The 13,127-nt window shown below is 49.1% G+C and overlaps 1 protein-coding gene across 31 annotated transcripts in view; it reads left to right on the top strand.

Moving 5' to 3' along the window:
• Slc39a11 (solute carrier family 39 (metal ion transporter), member 11) overlaps positions 1 to 13,127 on the top strand; it is a 405,350-nt gene that overhangs the window by 309,758 nt on the left and 82,465 nt on the right. The window lies entirely within an intron of this gene.

Below are 13,127 nucleotides of genomic sequence, written 5' to 3'. Positions count from 1 at the left end.
TCTTCCTCTCTCACAAAGCTTTCTGAGCTGTCCTGGGTACAGGTATTCTTGTCCAACAGGGATTCTCTATGGGGAGATCCGTATCTATATTTACTGTATCATCCATCCCCTATTGTCTATTTTTCTCTTTCCTTAAATTTCAGTTACCCGTGGTTGTTTGGCAGAAGTCACCATATAGGATGGAAAATTAGACAGATGAAAAATGGGTTTCGTGTTGGGGAGATGGCTCGGTCAGCGAAGTGCCTGCTGGGCACGCGTGAGGACCTGAGCTCAGCCTTACAGATCCTCCATGAAGGCAGCCACAGGAGCAGCGTGCTGTGGGGACTCCAGCCCTGGTGAGGCTGAGACAGGAGTCACTGGCCCTCCAGCCCAGCTGGATCAGTGAACCCCAGGTTCAGTGATAGACCCTGCCTCAAAACAAGGTAGAGAGGGTCTTGTTGCCGGCAGGCTCTCCTCGGCCTGCCAGCCCACTTCCGTTCCCACGGGTGCTTCTGCTTTTTAACAACCCATCTGTTTCTGTTCTGTGTCTCCTTGAAACCCCACGGCTTCCTCTAGCTCCTCCTGGCAGCAGCTAAGATTTTCACCTAAGCTGATACATGTTTTCTCTTAACCGCGGCTAAAATTATCCTTGGGCTTTAAAAGGGTGGGGGCTGTTTGAAGACACCTGATGCCAACTTCTAGTGTCCACATACATATTCACAGTGTGCCCACATGCACATGTGCATACACACACACACACACACACACACACACACACACACACACATACACACACACACACACGAGATTTCGAACTCCGTGCTCTTCTGAGTAGCACACACTGTCCTGTTCTCTCTGGCATGAGACATGAATCATCTCTTTGCCCAGTGTATCCACACTGTATACACTACCTGCTCATTAGTAACTCTGGAGTTAGGGCAGTTATCAGTTTGACTGTTGCGGCAAAGCAATACTGTTAGTGTATTTTTCTTCATTCATTCATTCATTCATTCATTCATTCATTCATTCATTCATATATGCCTGTAACCTCAGCACTAAGAAGGCTGAGGCAGGAGGACTGCTGCTAGTTCAAAGTCAGTACTAGGTCCACCAGAGCTATATAGCAAGGTTGTCTCCCAAAACCCAACAACAACTAATAATTAAGTAAGCACATAATTTAATAAGATAAAAAAAGTGAAGACAGAGTAAAGTTACATGGTCTACTCAAACATCTCCAGGTTTGCCACAGCAGATGGAGAAGGTGAAAGTCTGGGATATACAAATTACCCCTTTCAGCCCAGTGGGAAGCAGGCCTTGCTCCTGTCTTGCCTGCTGTTCAGGCTGGACATGCAGACCTTCAGAGAGCTCCCTGGGGAATGGGGTTCCAAAGCTCCCTGAGGGACAAGCGGTTCTTATTTAGAAGCCTCACAGAAAGCTCTGCCTTTCATCAGATGGAGGTTTGATGTCTGGGCTATCCAGTCCTGCCTGCACGGTGGGGGACTGATCGGAGCTTGCTGAAGTGAACTGAAGGGTGGAAGTCTGGTTCTGTCTATTATCTTCCCTGAAATAGGCCTGCTCCTTGGGGGTCCTCACCTTGGTGACAATTCATTTCCTCTCATCTCTGATCACAAGACCAGGCTGCCCTCATCTGCCTCCCGTCCCAAGTTCTGCTGAAAGTTGAGCTGGAGGAAGTCAGTCCTCCATGGCTCCTCCTAGTGGTGCCCAGGGCTGCGAATGCAGGGCTGGGACAAATGCAGAGTGAATTGTGCAGCCTGGGGACAGAGTAAAGCAGCATTCTGCCCCTCATCCCCACCCCTACCCCCCCCCCTTTCCTCCGATGAGGGGCAGAAAAGTGAGAAGCTGACATCTGAGACTCAGGGGCTCAGTCGCAGGAGAGTAATAATAACAGCAAGCATGGGGGCGGGGGAAGGAAGTAGCTGGTGCCACACCTGCTGCCAGTGGCCAGGTTTCAGGGGCACACTGGGTACTGTTTGCCTGTCTTCCACTCCAGTCATGCTGGGTATCCTCCTGTGGTCCAGCCCCAATAGACAACATCCTCTTCCAGCATTTGGAATGAAGGCTTGTGTCTACTCAGGGTGAGATCTACTCCCTTGCTACCTATGATGCACTGAGGCAAGCACTGGGTTTTTCTGTTTGTTTATTTGCTTGCTTGTTTGTTCTGGTGGTGCTAAGGCTTGGCCATTGTGGCGAAGGGTCCTCCTCCTGCTCAAGGATATATGTGTTTGTCATACTGAACACGGTTGAAGAAAAGGTAGCATTTGCTCACACCAATAACCCGAGCACTTGGGAAGCTGAAGCAGGAGGATTGCTATGAGTTCCAACCTGAGCTACAGAGTGAGACACTGTTTCAAAAACATGTCAAAAAAAGCAAGAAGGAGGAAAGGAGGAGGAAAAGGGGAGGCAGGCTGAGGAGACGCTACATCACCAAGTGCTTGCCACACAAGCAGGGGAGCCATATTCAGATCCTCGGCACCCGAGTTTAGTCGCTGAAATCTCTGCTGGGGAAACAGCGGCACACAGATCTCACTGGCCAGCCAGGCCAGCCAAATCAGTGGACTTCAGGTTAAATGAGAGACAGTCACAAGCAAACAAAAATGGTGGCAAGCAACTGGGAAGGTACCCAGTGTTGACACCGGGTGTTTCAACACACATCACCAATGCAACTTAGGAGAGTAAAGAGTTTATTTTACCTTCTACTTCCAGATAGCAGTCTATCATCCAGGGAGTCAGGGCAAGAACTCAAAGTGGGAGCCTGAACTCAAGCCTGCTTGCTAGTCTACACAGCAGTACCTTTAGTCAGGGAACTCACACACAGCAGAAACCATGGCGGAACTCTGCTTTCTGGCCAGCTCGCAGACCTATGCTTTGCTAGCTTTCTTACATAGTCCAGGACCACCTATGCAGGGAATGGTGCCGCCCATAGTGGGCTGGGCCCTCCTCCACCAATGAACATTCATGACAGTTTCTCTGAGACATGCCGCCATCCAGTCTGATCTAGGGAATGCCTCTCAGTTGGCTTCCTGTTCAGGTGGTTTCTAGACTGTGTTAAATTGGCAGCTAAAGCTAATGAGAACAGGCAGCATGGCGACTTGGGAGTTAGCGCTGCTCTTTGGGATGGAGCAGACATGCAGCTGCAAAGAATAACTTGTCAGGACACGATTGGATTTTATATATACTTGATTTTTTGCTACCTCAGAAAGCACTTATACCTACCGCTGCCCCCCCTCCCCCAGGATACTGAACATTTTGTATTTGAACATATAATTGTCTAAATTACTAGGATAGTCTGTGGAAAGGAATACAGGCTGTAGAATCCCAGGATTTCAGCTTACAGAAAGAGAATTCCCTTAAAACCTTCAAGGTATGCCAGCAAGAGTGACGAGGGGCCAGGGATGGCAGCCGACACCTATCATCTCATTAGCGGCCAGGAGGATTGCCCCAAGTTTGAGGTCAGCCTCAGATACAAAGTGAGTTCTAGACCAGCCTAGGCCCATGTGAGACCCCGTTGGGGCGATGGCTGAGTAGGTAAAGGACTTGCTATACAATCGCGTGGACCTGAGTGTGGATCCTCAGTGTCCATGTAAAAGCCAGGCATGCATGCCAGTGTGCCACTGTAAGCCAAGGGCCAGGGAGGCAGAGACAGGAGGATGCCAGAAGCTCCCTGGCCGGCCGGTGAATTAGTGTGTTCTAAGTTTAATTCCAGACCCTTCTTCAAAACGCAAGAGGGAGAGTAAGTTGAGAAGATAGTTGGTAGCAACCTCTGACCTCCATGTGCGTGTGCACATACTCACACATATATGTGTATGTGTGTGTGTATGTGTGTATGTATGTGTGTGTGTATATATACATATATACACACACACACATACAAACTCAAACAAGTACATATATTTACAACATTTAGGTACACCAAAATGGAGAGAAGGGAGGAGGGAGGGAGGAGGGAAGGGAGGGAAAGAGGGAGGGAGGGCAAATCATAAATGATAATAGCAAAACCCTTCAGAACCTCTTGAGGTATGTTTGTCCCAGTAAGTTGATGCAGGCAGACTCGCTGAACCTCTCTGCTTAGAAGCTACCCCGGGGACCCCTGTCATACACCCGCAGGTCACTTTCCCTAGCATCTTCACCTCCCATCTGGATACGTATCTCATCTCCTCCCTTTGTGGGAAGAAGGGGTCCGTGACAGATGTAGAAATCACTGTGTAAACTCCTGGCCATCGAGGAATGTCCTGGGTGCCTTCTAGTCATGCAAAGCACCTCAGATCCCATCCTGAATTTTCTACCGCTTGGAAGCAGTTGAACGTTGGGGGGCATGTTGAGGGGCCTCATCCTGGTATCTAGAGCAGCTTCTCTATCTTGATGGAAAGACAGGATGTGAGGTCTAAAATAAGACATGTGTAGGAGGGCATATAGCACATTTGCCTTGGAAATCGGATTATATTTACAGTAAGATAAGAAGATAAATGTAAAATTCCATTGGCATGGGCTGTGGGGCGATTGCATGGAAGTGCCAGGATCGAAGGCATCTGCAGTTACAGTGTTAGCTAAGAATAGAACGTTCCATGGGCTCTTCTGATGCATTCCCAGTCTTTGTTGAGGCTCTCCATATGCTTATGCATAGGGTAGGGTGACGCTTCCATCAGATTCTGGCTCCCAGCCCCTGCCTCCTATTTTTCCATCTACAAGATTATACCCCATGGTCCCTGCTCATGTCCATGTGCTTATAGGGGTGGTATATATGCATAAGTGTGTGTGTGAGGGTGGAGGTACATGTTGGCCGTGGGGACCTTGGCTGTCACTCTTCGGCTGCTGGTGGTCCATCTTGTTTGGAGCAGACTCTCGGGAGCCTGGAGCTTGCTGATTGGCTAGCTCTAGGGATCTTCTGGGCATCTCCTCCCAAATACTGGGGTTATAGATATGTTCTACTGCATCTAGACTTTTAAAGCGTGGGTTCCGAGGGATTGGATCCATGTGCTTTGTTGTCTGAGCCATTTCTCTAACTCAGGAACTTGTGTTTCTTGGGGTGCATGTTAAATGGTCCTGTGACACATAGTGGCTTTTGTAAGACAGAAGAGTGTTTGTGGCCCGTGAGTCTAAGGGCTTCATTCTAGCTGCAAGGGAGGCAGGGTGGGAGCTTTTCTTTAACAGTCCTTGTCCCGCTAAAACTCCATTCCCGGGAAAGGGAGGCAGAACGGCTGAAGCGGGACCCAGTCTCCCATATGCCGATGTTACTAGGATGCACACAGCCAAGTACCTGACAAGCAGCGACTTGAAAGTTTAACCAGCTCTCAGCTTTAAAGGGCAGGGCAGGGAAGGGGGCGAGGGTGAGCACGGGGCTGCTTGCTCACATCTGGACAGATCAGGAAGCAGAGACAAGACAGACAAGACAGGAAGTGAGGCTGGACTATAAACCCCAAAGTCCCGTCCCCACCCTCCACCAGTGACCCACTTCCTCCAGTGAAATTCTACCTCCTAAAGATTTCAAAGCCTCCCAAATCAGCTCCCTGAGCTGGGGATGGGGGGTGGGGTGGGGGTGGGCGTGTTCATATGTGAGAGCACAGGAGCCTGAGAGAGGCATTTGGCATTGGATCCATAACATGAGTTATCTGATAGGGCAGAGGCAACAGAGAGTAGGCAGAACTTGGCTGTTGATTGGCAGGAGGAGCAGGAGAGAAGGGTAATAAATCACTCCTCCCCTCTTCCAGCTTAGGAAACCAACGCTGGTCTCAGGGGAAGCAGGAAGTACTTAATAAAGGAAGTAAAGGAGTGGAGAAGAGGTCTGTGGTTGGGACGCGTTGCTAAGAGCCCCCGAATGCTTCCCTGGGGGAAGTAGTCAGCTCTTGAACTTGGCACACCGCAGGAAGGACCTGGCCAGTGACATGGGGAGAGGCAGCCTGGGCTGGCTTAGTAGAAGGCCTTCCCACACAGCCCTGACTGTGCTCCCTCCTTGGCTGTCTTCATCCACTTAGCATATTATAGCAAACACCATTACATTCCACGCCTCAGGAAAAACAGACACGACTCCTCGCGGCTCCGGAGGCCCAGGTGACCAAGACACGGGAGGCAGCAGATTCAATGTCTGGTTCATGCCTGACATTTTTGCTGTGTCTTCACAGGACGGGAGGGACTGTTGGGTTCCCTTAGGCCACTTTTAGGAAGGTGCTAAACTCATTCCTGAGAGCCCCATGCTCCAATCAAATCACCCCTTAGACCCACCTCTTGATAGCTTCACGGTGGGGCTTAGAATTCCAGGGTGTGAATGTGGAGAGGAGACCACCCATTCAGCCCGCTGCACCGTCCTCCTGACACTCTGTTCCAGCCCCAGGCTGTGTGTGGTCCAACTGAGCTTCTCCCCTTCAATCGAGAAGCCATACCTTCTGATGATGCTCATCTCTGAGTGGCAGCTCTTTGAAGAGCCCTTCTCCTCCCCTAGTCAGCTCCTACACATCCCTTTCCATCCAACTCGAGAGCCACATCCCATCAGGAGAACCTTCATGACAAGGACCACGTCTCACCCGATTTTAGTTCCCAACACAGCGGAACAGAAGGACACAGGGCCCTCCCGAGTCTGAGGGACCTCCTTGGAAGCACAGGGTTTTCTCTGGGAAGAAGAAATGAATGCCGGGTTTAACAAAACAAAAGCTGGCTGCAGTATCCACAGGCAGAGAGGCAGCAGGTGGCAGGTTCTTGTGAAAGGGTCTAGTTACCCTGGTGCTATAGAGTGACACACTGGAGCTCAGCATGCTGCGGGGCGGGTTACACTCATCCCACTGTGAGGTGACCTGCTGTCAGTAGGTGAACAAGGCAAGTTGAGAGGCACCTGCGGACAGAAGACAGTCCTGCCTCACATGTTAGTGGGGAGGATCAAGAGGCACATTAGCGTGGAAGATTAAACGCCAGGTTTGAATCAGTCGGATTGTGTAATATTAGACAAAACAATGATTTTGTCCCTGCAGGGCCAGTGTAGGAGAGCGATGACTCTCAGAAAGGCAGAAAAGACACAGGTTCATTTTGAGACAGTTTTATGAGGCAGGGCATGTGTTGGGGGTGCACAAGATAGGTCAGAATTCATGTAAAGCTTTTCCTTTCTTGTCATGTGGACCATGGTGCCACATAGACACCCAGCTAGAGCTTGTGACCGTGACCCTCACTAGTCCATAGAGGGCTGGGGACGTGTGCAACTTCTTTCTGTAGAAGCTTCACTGACAGTTGAGACACTGGATCGGGGAGGATGCCTACAGTTACTAACGGCGGCATGGCCGCTCCTTCTGTGGTACCCAAGAGGGAAGCCAGTGCCACGATTCTGAGCCAGAACTGCAGCAAGCTTTAAAATACAATACGGGTCAGGATGGACTTTGGTCACGACCACTCCCTGGAATCCCCAGCTGAGTGATGACAAGATATGTGTTATAGGGGCAAAAGCATAAAGCCACTGTATTTTCCCATGTGGCTTTGTTATTTTCCAAGAACTACAACTCCCAGCATTCCAGGAACTTACACGGTCGGTGGGCATGTGGGGCTTATAGGTAAACTTTGGCTCAGACAGTAGGTATGGGCTCTTACAGAAGGTTTATCCTACATATGAGAGAGAAACCAGCCAAAGGCATCTTTCCAGCCTGAACATGGCCGTGAGAGGAAGGGGTGAGGGAGAACGAGAAAGGAAAAGAGAGAGGAAGCAAAGAGAGTCCCTGGGAACCCAGACCAAGAGGACACCGGACACCAAACCAAAGTGGCTGGCTTATGCAGGAATCAGATTAGCTCAGGGGTTGGAGAGATTCAGGGTAGGGGGCAGGGTGAGAAGTGCTGAGAGGAACCAGGGCTCCAACAGGTATTGGCCAATGCCGAGAATCTGGCAGCCAGTGTCTGCCTTGATTTGTTAAATAGACACCTCAGACATAGGTTAATGGAGGAACAATGATATCTTTTTTGTATTTATATTTATATCTTTTGCCAAAGATTAGGACAGTGCTTGCTGTTAACAAATGACAACCATCTTCTTTAAGTCTCTGAGAGAGTGTCGACTCTTGTCTAAATGCCAGACTTTGGGAAAAGGCATGATGTCTTGAGACCTAACGCAGTAGGTGGTACACACTGGTCTCAGATGGTAAAGAGCTTGCTGTGTAAGCCTGAGAATTGGAGTCTGATTCTCCAAAACCCGGGTCAAAAACCTGGGCATGATTGAATGCACTTAACCATCCCAGCCCTGCGGAAGTGGAGGCAGGCTGGTCCCTGGAGCTCACCAGCCCGCCAGCCAACCCAGCATAACTGGACAGCTCCAGGCTCCACTTTAAAAGAACACAATGTGCCCAGTGTCTGGGTGGCCTCCACCCATGTGTGTAGTATGTGTATCTACACACGCACACATGCATGAACACACACACGCACACATGCATGAACACACACATGCACACATGCATGAACACACACACACGCACACAACGATACTTGGTGGAGTGGAGGGTGGTTCTTTTGCCACCTTTTTCTGCTTCCCTTTACAGAGAGGTCGCTTCAAACTGCCCCAAAAATGGGTGTGGCAGAGTTAGGCAGAGAGGATCCTGTAGCTGCCGTAACAAGTACTATAAACACGGCAGATGGGGGTGAAACACCAAATTCAAGGTATCAGTAGGGCTGATCTCTTCTGGAGGTTCTAAGGGGGAACTGAGCACACCTGTTCCCCCAACTCAGGGGACTCCTGGCGGTCCTTAGAGTTTTGGGCTTGCAGACACACATCCCTCCCGGCTCTGAGCCTGACTTCTCTGTATATCAGTGTCTGTTTCCCTAGCTTTCCTTTGAGAGAGTTACTGGATTTAAAGTCCACCCTAAGGTGGGCGATCTCATCCCAAGGTCCTTGCCTGTATTACATCTGCCAAGAGCCGAGTTTCAGTTCAGCTCATGGTCACAGAGACAGGGTTAGGCTTAGTGGAGGAGAGCAGAGGGGAGTGAAAGAGCCTTTTTATCAGTAGAATCCTTGTGATTTTTTTTTCCCCCACTAATGGTGCCAGATGGAATGTGAAGTGGATCCCGCGGTCTGAAGCACCCATTTTCTAAGACACTAGCACGTTGTGTCTAATGCTGCTAACGGCATCCCTCCAGCTCCCGTGTAGGCTCAGGCTAAAAGTAGAGATGGCTCAAGGTTAAAGCCCTTGCCGTGCACACTTGAGGCCCAGAGTTCAGATCCAGAATCTAAGTAAGTGCTGAGTGGGTGTGTGTGTCCCTCCTGTCATGAAAGTGCTGAGTGGGTGTGTGTGTCCCTCCTGTCATGTAAGTGCTGAGTGGGTGTGTGTGTCCCTCCTGTAAACTCCAGCCTCAGAAAATGAAGGCAGGCCTCCTAAAGCCTAACTGTAGGAAACAGGTGTTTAAAACATGAGTCTGCGGGAGACATTTCAGAGTCAAACCATAACTAACACATACACACACACACACACACACACACACACACACACACACACGAACAGTTGTGTTTGCATATGTGTATGTGTCCCCGTGTGAAGGCCAGAGGTCAACCTTGCATGTCATTCCTCCAGAGCCATCTACCTTGCTTTGTAAGACAAGGGTTCCTTACTGTGACCTAGAATTTCACAATTCTTCCCAGTTGGCTGGCCACAGACCTCCCCCGAGGCATCCTCCTGTCTCTACCTCTTCATCCTTGGAGTTACAGGTATGCACTGCTAACTAGGGGTTTCCTTGACTCGGGTCCTGGAGAATCCACACTCAGGTCCCCAAGCTTGTGTGGCAGGCAGGCAGGCAGGCAGGCACTGTACTGACTGGGCCATCTCCCCAGCACATAAATTCTGCCTTCATTCTGGGGGCCCAAGCTGGTCCATCCTCTGCCCCAGAACGTAAGTTATTTATTCAGCTCATCTAGGTGAACCTAAGGGTGGGTTCACCCTTTGAACTCAGCCTGGGAACAGAGAGGCAGTGGGTAAGAGGTCTGTGGCCTCCAGGGGAGACATCAGAGAAGCTGGTGCCCTACGGTACTCAAGACTTGACCCATACAAGAGCTCTTTGGCTCTCAATTCTATTTACTCTCAGCTGCTGTCGAGTTACCAGGAATTCAGTCATCTCCTTCCTCATACTTCATTAGGTTAGGGAAGCCGTGACGAGGAAAGGGTCTCCGGGACATGAGCCTCTTGATAACACGGAGAGAGGAAAACAGATGCCCAGATGCTAATGAGGCGCGTGGGAAATCAACCCGCAGACGCCACCTCTGCTTGCAGACCAGCTGGGGATGGCGCTAACAAGGACCTGACATCCTCTCCTGCTCCTCGATGACCTAGGCCACCACCCTTTTTGTGTAGTCACCCACTAATGAATGTTTCCAAGACAATTCTGAGTCATCGGTACAGAAATTAAATAGGATTATGGATGCAGGAAAATGAATATATAACCCTTGGGAATGACTTCTATCAGTATAGGGGGATACTGCCATGGAGTGACAAGGCCTGTGGCTGTAGGAAAAAACAGACTAATTGGACTGCCCAGCTCCTCTGTGGCTATGAGTCAACCCAGCAAGGCTGTTCACACTGTCAGGGTATAGAGGTCAGGCCCCAGGTCCACAGGAAAGCAGGGAATGGGGGTGGGATGGGGGTGGCAGTGGGGGTGGCTGATGACTGCTTCTCCAGCAGAGCTTAGCCTCTATGGTGTCCCCCTGCTGTGGAGCAACTGTTCTAACACTGTGTCCCTGTAGGATGAACAGCTACACAAAGCATGGTGTCTCAGAATCCTCCAAGGCCACTGTGTTTGCTCCCCGGGACTCCCACAGCAAAGGGCCACCTGCTGGGTGACTCAAAACAACAGGGACACCTTGCTAGATTCTAGAAGCCTGAGATGAAGGTGTCCACAGGGCCAGGCCCCCTCTGAAACCTCTCTGAGTTCTTGGCTGTCATCAGTCCCTGGTGTACACATGACCAACTCAGGGCACCCCCCACCTTCCCACCCACATCTTCCTCTAACCTCCCTGTGTTCCTCTGGGTTGCCACCACCTCTTGTAAGGACTCCGGCACTGTATTTAAGTAAGACCCACCTTACTCCAGCTAAGCCTCGCCTTAGTGAATTTCGTCTACGTAGATTATTTCCAGGGGCTGGAAAGAGGGTTGCAAGCCCACAGATCTGAGTTTAATCCCCTGAACCCACATTTTAAAAGCTGGGCATGTGACGAGGATGTGGAGAAAGAGGAACACTCCTCCACTGCTGGTGGGATTGCAGGCTTGTACAACCACTCTGGAAGTCAGTCTGGAGGTTCCTCAGAAAATTGGACATAATACTACTGGAAGATCCAGCAATACCTCTCCTGGGCATATACCCAGAAGAAGTTCCAACTGGTAATAAGAACACATGCTCCACTATGTTCATAGCAGCCTTATTTGTAATAGCCAGAAGCTGGAAAGAAGCTAGATGTCCCTCAACAGAAGAATGGATACAGAAAATGTGGTACATTTACACAATGGAGTACTACTCAGCTATTAAAAACAATGGATTTATGAAATTTTTGGACAAATGGATGTATCTGGAGGATATCATCCTTAGTGAGGTAACCCAATCACAAAAGAAGTCATTAGATATGCACTCACTAATAAGTGGATATTAGCCCAGAAATATAGAACACCCAAGATACAATTTGCAAAACATAAGAAAATCAAGAAGAGGGAAGACCAATGGGTTGATATTTCATTCCTCCTTAGAATAGGGAACAAAATACCCATGAAAGGAGTTACAGAGACAAAGTTTGGAGCTAAGACGAAAGGATGGACTATCCAGAAACTACCCCACCTGGGGATCCCTCCCATAATCAGCCACCAAACCCAGGCACTATTGCATATGCCAGCAAGATTTTGCTGAAGGGACCCTGTTATAGCTGTCTCGTATGCGGCTATGCCAGTGCCTGGCAAATACAGAAGTGGATGCTCATAGTCATCTATAGGATCAAACACCGGGCCCCCAATGGAGAAGCTAGAGAAAGCACCCAAGGATCTGAAGGGGTCTTCAACCCCATATGTGTGGAACAACAATATGAACTAACTAGTACCCCCCAGAGCTCCTGTCTCTAGCTGCATATGTAGCAGAAGATGGCCTAGTCGGCCATTACTGGAAAGAGAGGCCCCTTGGTATTGCAAACTTTATATGCCCCAGTACAGGGGAATGCCAGGGCCAAGAAGCGGGAGTGGGTGGGTAGGGGAGCAGGGCGGGGGGAGGTTATAGGGAACTTTCGGGATAGCATTTGAAATGTATATAAAGGAAATATCTAATAAAAAAAATACAAACATAGGGGGGAAAAAGCTGGGCATGGTGGCCCATACTTGTAATCCTGACTAAAGAGATAGAGACAGAGGGATTACCGGTTTGGACACAAATTGGGGGTGGGGGGGGGCTGTATTCAATCCAGGGCATTACTCCCTGATGTGATGTACAATTTTTTGAGATGGAACCTTGCAAAGTAGGCCACGCCCACCCCAGCTCCCAAGACCAGTATACCCTATAGGCCAGACAAAGCCTGAAGTGCCTTTTTTTTTTTTTAAAAAAGCTTTTATTCTTGTGCTCTAAAGCAACAGATCGCACACTCTGCCTGTGTGCACTTCAGACAATAGATCCCCCAGGACCTTGCTCATTCTCACAGTACCCAGGTCAGCCTAGAGGAGAGAGGGAAGTCTGAGGCTGGAGAGAGGCTGGAAGTTTCCAGTCTGAGAGAGCCTGTTGTGCAGCAGGAGGATCTGAGTTTATTCCCATGTTTACAGAAGAAAGAGCTTAGTGTGGTAGTGAATGTTGGCTCACAGCTCTGGGGAAGGGGGGGACAGGCCGTGGTCTGGGACTGGTTGGCTGGCAGCCTTGTCAACACCTCAAGTTTCAGAATGGTGAGAGACCCTATTATAAACAAACAGGCAAAAGAACAAACAGGAAAAAAAATAGTGATATATTATTTTAAAATATCATACAGTTAATATATTTGGAGTTCTTTGGAATTTATATTGAGAAAAACATATGTATTTTCAGTATTGCTGTAGACAAACATCTACATAAGACTGTTCAATTGATTGTTGTTTTATATCCAATAACTTTTATAATACTCATTTTTATTATTACAATATTTTATAAATTTTAAAGAATATGATAAAAAAAAGAAAGGTATTGCA

This window comes from Mus musculus, chromosome 11, assembly GCF_000001635.26.
Source record: "Mus musculus strain C57BL/6J chromosome 11, GRCm38.p6 C57BL/6J".
In the NCBI taxonomy this organism is placed as follows: Eukaryota; Metazoa; Chordata; class Mammalia; order Rodentia; family Muridae; genus Mus; species Mus musculus.
The sequence above is the reverse complement of the archived record's forward strand: the minus strand, read 5'-3'. Positions and strand labels throughout refer to the sequence as shown.